The sequence below is a fragment of the Trichoplusia ni genome, chromosome 17, assembly GCF_003590095.1.
Source record: "Trichoplusia ni isolate ovarian cell line Hi5 chromosome 17, tn1, whole genome shotgun sequence".
Taxonomy (NCBI): domain Eukaryota; kingdom Metazoa; phylum Arthropoda; class Insecta; order Lepidoptera; family Noctuidae; genus Trichoplusia; species Trichoplusia ni.
In genome coordinates this window covers 7547417-7554501 of record NC_039494.1, presented here as the reverse complement: position 1 = coordinate 7554501, position 7085 = coordinate 7547417, and the positions used below count along the sequence as shown (strand labels likewise).

At 33.5% G+C, this 7085-nt stretch overlaps 1 protein-coding gene across 1 annotated transcript in view; it reads left to right on the top strand.

Moving 5' to 3' along the window:
* The first annotated feature begins 1088 nt into the window (after positions 1-1088).
* LOC113502496 (extracellular serine/threonine protein kinase four-jointed) overlaps positions 1089-7085 on the top strand; it is a 31784-nt gene continuing 25787 nt past the window's right edge. Inside the window, exon 1 of the mRNA XM_026884093.1 lies at positions 1089-1552. The gene's annotated coding sequence lies outside the window, so the exon portion shown is untranslated. The remainder of the gene's footprint in view (positions 1553-7085) is intronic.

The window sequence follows — 7085 nt, the reverse complement described above, 5'->3', positions numbered from 1 at the left end:
AAGTCGGGAAACGTGCCCAGAAGGCTGGCTGCATTGCCACGTTGTATGACAATGCTAATTCTTTGGGCAAAATATAAACCAGCCTGATCATAGGTAGGGTCGATCAAACGCTTTTGAATTCTTTAGAAATTTAATATGTTTATTAATCACAAATTTACATCAAGTCTATGACTGTATAAACGGTTGCTTAGCAACGATATTTGTTGTTATAGCAACAGAAACATGTACATCATCTGTCAACATTTCGATTATCTATCTATCATTCACGAGATACAGCCAGGGCCCCAATTCTGCTATTTTACAATGGCCGATGAATGAATGGCAATTGGATTAAATTTGTTTCCTATTCTCTTAAGCATTTTGCCAATACAATAATTGAAAGTTAGGTGTATTGTCCTTGAGTGTACCGTCCCGTACTGAATTTACAATTATTGTGTAGGAAAGTGCTTAAGAGAATACGAAAATTGTCATTTTAAGCCAAATTTCATTCATTCATCGGCCGTTGTAAATTGCAGAATTGGTGCTATGGTGACAGATTTTTATTAATAACGAAAGGTATCTGAGTCTCAATAGGTTTCCGATTTAATATTTTCTTTTACATTGCTAATCCCTTCAGAATATCTCGAAGAAGATTCTTAAATTGCTTGTAAATATTGGGCATAAGCTCTCTTATTTTATTCTTATATTAAATAAACAATACAATCGTAATATTAACAGTTTATTAGTCTTTGTCATCGCTGTCCTATGACAGCGCAAAAGATAATAATTACGAAGTTTGTTAATGCAATTAGTAAGGCTACATATGAATGGAAAATCTATCAACCATTGTATAACGTAGTGTTTATTTTCATTATTCGTTACTACAATAGAAAATTATCATCTTGTAAAAATTATGGTTCATGAGATGCCTGGTGACAGACGGACGGACAGCAGAATCTCAGTAAAAGTTTTCCGTTTTTACTCTAAGGATCCGGATCCCTAAAAACTTATAAGCCAATTATTATCTACGAATTACATAACCTATCACTATTAATTGATAACAACAATTTAAATACAATCTTTATTTAAACAAGCTAAATCGGTATAAACAAACAAACAAACAATAAAAAAATCTATAATATCTTTGGTACCGCATAAGACTGAATGGGGCTACGGCAAGGCATAATTCACGAACGGCATAAAGTCCCATAGACAGTATAAACTTCAAAGAAATTAAAAAAAAACATCCATTTAGTCTACCATAATGCATGCCATTGTTGCTGGCTCGCTCTCGCACACTCATACACACGCGATAGAGCGAGACAGGTATCTGTCTTTATTCTAAGTGTAGGCAACGACCAACTCCGTGCATTCTCAGTTTGAAATAAGGCGACGTCGTAAGCGGACGTTCGTTTGATTTTCTGAAATCATTTTTTTGTTGTTTAACTACGATTTCTGTTGGTTTTGGTACTTTTAGTGTTAGTTTTTGTAACTCAAGTGCTTGTGATTGTGGCAGTGACACTGCAAATTGTTTGAAAGTTAACGGAGTTGCTTTGGAATTCATTTCATAAAGGTTCGTTGATTTTATTTTAACTTTCGTTATTTTCTAGATTTGTATATTTACTTACAACTTTTACTATATATTCAAGATCTATTAAGAAGTTACTAGATTATCCCAAATTACAAATAAAATAAAACGATTAAACAAAAAAAAATACATAGCTGAATAAAAGTTTACCATTGAATTTAAAGCCATAATAAACCGTTCTCTGCCCTAAATATTACATTTTTGTACGAGAAAGTAATGAAATATTAAAATCCAAATCATAAAAGTTACATACTTATTCACTCACATTTTACAAACATAGAAACAAGTTAACAAGCAAATAAACGACAAATAAATTTGAATCTTCTTTCAAAAACGAGAAAATGCATAAATAAAGCAGTTTCACTACTTTTGAAGAACTCTTAAAATCGTATGGTTGATGTACAACCTGGTGTCAGAGTGTATCCCGCCCGTAGTCCTCTGACGTGACGCAACACACACTTGAAACATTCTTACGTGTAAAAATATCTTGGGGAATTTGGATCAAAAAAATTGGATCTTGAAATCGCCTGAAATGAGCTAGCGTGGTGATCGATGCTCAAAATGGGAAATATATGGGAACAGACTTAGGTCGGGCAAAGCATTAGGAGCCCATTATAAGAAAATATGAATATTCGAAAAATAACAAATTAAGTGTTAAAAAGTCTAAAAGATCGAAAAAAAATAATATCGAAATATACAATATAGGTACATATTACATATGTAGATGTAAGCATAGGATCTTGACCTAGCGAATTTTTTCTTGTAAAAAATGTAGAAAACACACATTAGTTTTGCATTATCAAAGAAGTTTTTAAGCAATCAAACGCGATGTGCTACTAGAACTTCATTCTGTAATTATAAATGTCACTTAAAAATCTCATAATTATTGAAATACGTCAATTTGATAGATTCAGTTATTAATTTGGCAACATTTAATTAAATAACTACCTAATATAGATGTTAAGCCTAAGAAGAGAAGCCTACCAAATCGCCATTTAATTCCATTCTGACAACTAGCATTTATTAAATATATTTAATAAATATTTATTTAATACTAGTTGTCCAACGCAAGTTTTCTGGCGTGTATATCAATAATAATTGTAAAGAACAATCCTGCTTTTAATTCAAATAAAAAGTGCTCTCTGCGTAATTTCTGTGCCTAATTTCATTAAAATCACAGTTGTTTTTGCGTGAAAGAGTCACAAACATCCAAACATCCCCACACACTTTCGCTTTTATAATATTTGTAGGATATTAACTCACGAGCATAAATCCATAAAATATTTTAACTTGTAGGTATCCCCTGACTAAATAGATACATACGAGCTAATTTGTGAACCTAAACCATCCTGGGCCCAAATGGGCCGATGAATGAATAAGATTTGGCTTAAAATGACAATTTTCGTATTCTCTTAAGATTTTTTTACACAATAATTGGAAATTGAGTGCAGGACGACATACTCAAGGTCAATACAATTATTGTATTGGAAAAATACTTAAGAGAATAGAAATAATTTCAAATTTAATCCAATTGCCATTCATTCATCGGCCATTGTAAAATACCCAAACGCATTTGACAACATCATTTAAATCGGTTCAGCCGTTTAGGAGTACATATGTTAAGTAGAATGATTAAGTTTGAAAGGTGGTAGGGGGTTATTTCTGGATTCACTGAATTGATTTTGTAAATTCTTATACCATTAGAAGAACACGTTATTTGTGAGTTCCATAGGCATATTGCTCCGATACCAATCATACTAATTTTAAAAACATGTTTGTCATCATCATCATCATCAGCCTTTATCCTCTCACTGCTGGGCATAGGCCTCCCCTTTCTCGTGCCAATTCCTACGGTCCTGTGCCAGCCTCATCCAAACTTGACCCGAGACCTTTACTATGTCATCGACCCATCTTGCTCCCGGACGACCGACGCTTCTTTTGCCTTGTCTTGGCCACCATTCTGTCACCGCCTTAGTCCCAGTGCCGTCACTTCGTCCCACTTCGGCCTCGTTAAAGTTTTTTGAAAAATCTCTGATCAGGTATGGATGAAATTTGGCCCACAGATAGTTTATAACCTAGGTTAACACAAACGCTAGTTTTCGTCCAGATTTTTCGTTTCCTTAGGATAATTTTCGTCAAAAATCAAATAGTTTTTATTTCAAATAGCCCATTTTCCAAGCACTTTTAAAACCTTACAATAATGAATCTAAGCACGTACAAAAGGGATGATGACTGGGTATAAAAAGAAAAAATCTCATTAGTCCCTCATCCACCTCTCATTAGATAATTGAAAAGTATGAGACACGTATTTCTTCCTTTTTCAGAAAAACTAGAATTGACAAAGATTAACTGCTTTAAAGTTTAGGAGAGGGGGCTTGTGACGTAACGATATTGTAAAATTTATACTCAATCGTGACGTCACGCGTTAGTTTCATTCACTGTAATTTGGTCAATTTATGTTTGCGGGACAAATTAAAAAATACTTACTTGTCCATTATTATACAAAAAACTACAAGACGGACACTGGAAAGAAATTGTCATCATCCCTATTATAGTTCGAATACTTGTACAACATTTTCAAATGGTGTCGACATTTCCACGAACCAAAGACAGCTAGAAACTTTGAGTTCATCGTCTCGATAGACAATTGTTGCAACTCGACGCCTGGAAAACAAAGAAAATGTTGTTATAGGGACGCGCTTTTGAAAAGCTAGCTTCGAATAGTTTTGACCAAGGCAGTTAGAAACAGCATGCTTCAAATACTTCACGGAATTCAGTGAAATCATTTATTTTATAGAAGTTTTTATTTGTATCGTAAACCTATCTGTCATCCTACTAATATTATCTATAAACGCGAAATTATGTACGTCTGTTTGTTCCTCTTTCACGCAAAAACCATTGAACGGAATTAGACGAAACTTGGTACACAAATAGTTTATAACAGGATTAACACGTAGGATAGTTTTTATCCCGATTTTATGTTCCAGAGGGTTTATTTTTGATTCCTAGTTTCCGGGCCCGCGGGCAACAGCTAGAATACAATATTTCAAATGTTATCATGAAAACTGTAAAATGATTTACTTCACGTAAATTTTAATGTTACATAGTCTAAGCTAGCTTATTCACTTCGATCCACAAAATATGATTTATATTTGGTTATATTTCGTCGAATCATTTCTCAGGTCGTCATAATTGCCATGTCAAAAGGTTCACAACGAACAAAGTGTAATTATTTTAAAGATTTAAATCCATTGAAACAAAAGGACATCATCGGCCTAGCCTTTCCCCAACAATGTTCGGGTCAATTCTCTCTTAATATTCAACGATTTGTGAGCCAAGATAAAGTGTTAGAATTTAAGAATACAAAACTGCAAATTTACGAGAATGACATTCCATTTCGACAAGTGACGTGACTTTAACTTGTCAGTTCAATACATTCGAGTGATTCGTCAGCGTTAGCGAGGAGACATGTAACTTATCCACTAGAGTTTATAAAGCATCTATTGTTTGTAAAATTAAGTGTTTTTCGTCCAGTCCAAAGTAATTCTATGGCCAAAGGTTGTATTCTCAAACAACGTTTATTATATGAACAAATAGACAACAAAATACCAATAATTTCGCTGTATTGATTTATAGTTTTGACCTGAACGGTAATAAAATAACGAAAACATGAGAAAATGTATTTTACTATAAATAAATCAAATGTACCTCGAAGTATAATAGTCCCTTTCAATTATTTTCTGCTGAACTATTGATAGTAAATTGCCGAAATTATTATTCGCAAACCTAGGTGTCAATCGTTGCATATCTATAATATTATAGAGCTGAAGAGTTTGTTTGTTTGAACGCGCTAATCTCTGGCACTACTGATTCGAATTGAAAAAATATTATTTTTGTGTTGAATAGACCACTTATCAAGGAAGGCTATAGGCTATACAACATCACGCTGTGACTAATAGGAGCGAAGATACAATGGAAAATGTGGAAAAAACAGGGAAAATTATTCATGTTTGAGGGCTTCCGTTGCGTGCACTGCGAAAACGGGTCAAGATCTTCTAACCACGTGGACGAAGTCGCGGGCAACAGCTAGTGTAAATATAAAGATTTATTCAATGTCAAATTATTATTAGTTTATTTTGTAGATGGTTTTTCAATATTTAAATTATCGCCCGAGAGTCATATGTATGTCGTTATTTGACAGTCGTTAAGTCATTACAGTTGTGACGCGCGGTCTTACTATGTGATACTGTGTTGCAGTAACATGTGTTGTGTTGTCAGATAGACAGTCGCTCTGTAACATACGGGGCTCAGCTGAATCCGTTGAGATTATAAAATAAAATTTAAGGGTGTGTGATTTTGATCAAAACCTTATCAAAATATATCAAAGGTTTATTATAAAATGAGTTTAACTTCCGGAGGTTAATGTCAACAAAAAATATTAAACAATTCTCTGAATATTGTTGTTATTTTTACTGTCGAGGACTTTTATTGTCCATATACCACTTATTCAAAGAACATTTGCGTAAAATCTTCGTTTTGGCTTCAAATTGAGGTCAATTTTGACAAGTATGATCACCCATTCAAGATTTTCTTGGTATTCAAGAATTGTATTGGAATAATAAAATGAATTTTAGTCTCTATAAAGACTGGGATTTGGCTGATTTTGATCTTCAACCGATTTCAGAAAAAAACAGCTTCTCAATTGAAAATGAAAATGAAAAATGGTTTATTGCTAGAATTTTTTTTACATTATTGTTTATGTCCTAGATCCTACACTAGGATTCCCTGTGTTGTAAGACCTCTGCAATCCGTTCACAAAAACTTAATTCTAGAATTTAAAACCTAAAACTAGAACAATTCGTCTGTTCTTTATGTTTATTTACCTCAGAACCTCATACTAGGTAAACCGATTTTGTTAATTATTTTTGAATGTCATTTGTCCCATAAATCTTCTTCTAATATATAAAATTCCCGTGTCACGATGTTAGTTACCGTACTCCTCCGAAACGGTTCGACCGATTTTTATGAAATTTTGTATATATTGGGTAGGTCTGAGAATAGAACAACATCTATTTTTCATACCCCTAAGTGATAAGGGTTGCTCACACTAAAAAAAAATATATTTTATTTTTTGTAGGAAATTGTTTGTTTTTAATTTTTTATAATGTGGCATCAAAAATACTTACAACTAGAAAAAATATATATTTGGCAAAACAACGTTTGCTGGGTCAGCTAGTAATTCATAAAGTTGGGCTCAGTCGTTTCTTATTTGAAGTTGAATGTAAGTGTTTGTTTTTAAAATAATATTATATGTTATTTATGTGTGTTCAGAATGCCTATTATGACCTCTAAGTAAGGGTCGAAACAGACGGACCCCATTTCGACTGCAATCCAACTGCAATTTTGCAGTTCGGATGCAGTTGACACGACTGCAACAGAACTCCAAACCAACCGTGCGGTCCAATTGCAGTCGGCGTGCAGTCGTGTGACGGTTGCTGCAACGATGCAAACTTGCAGT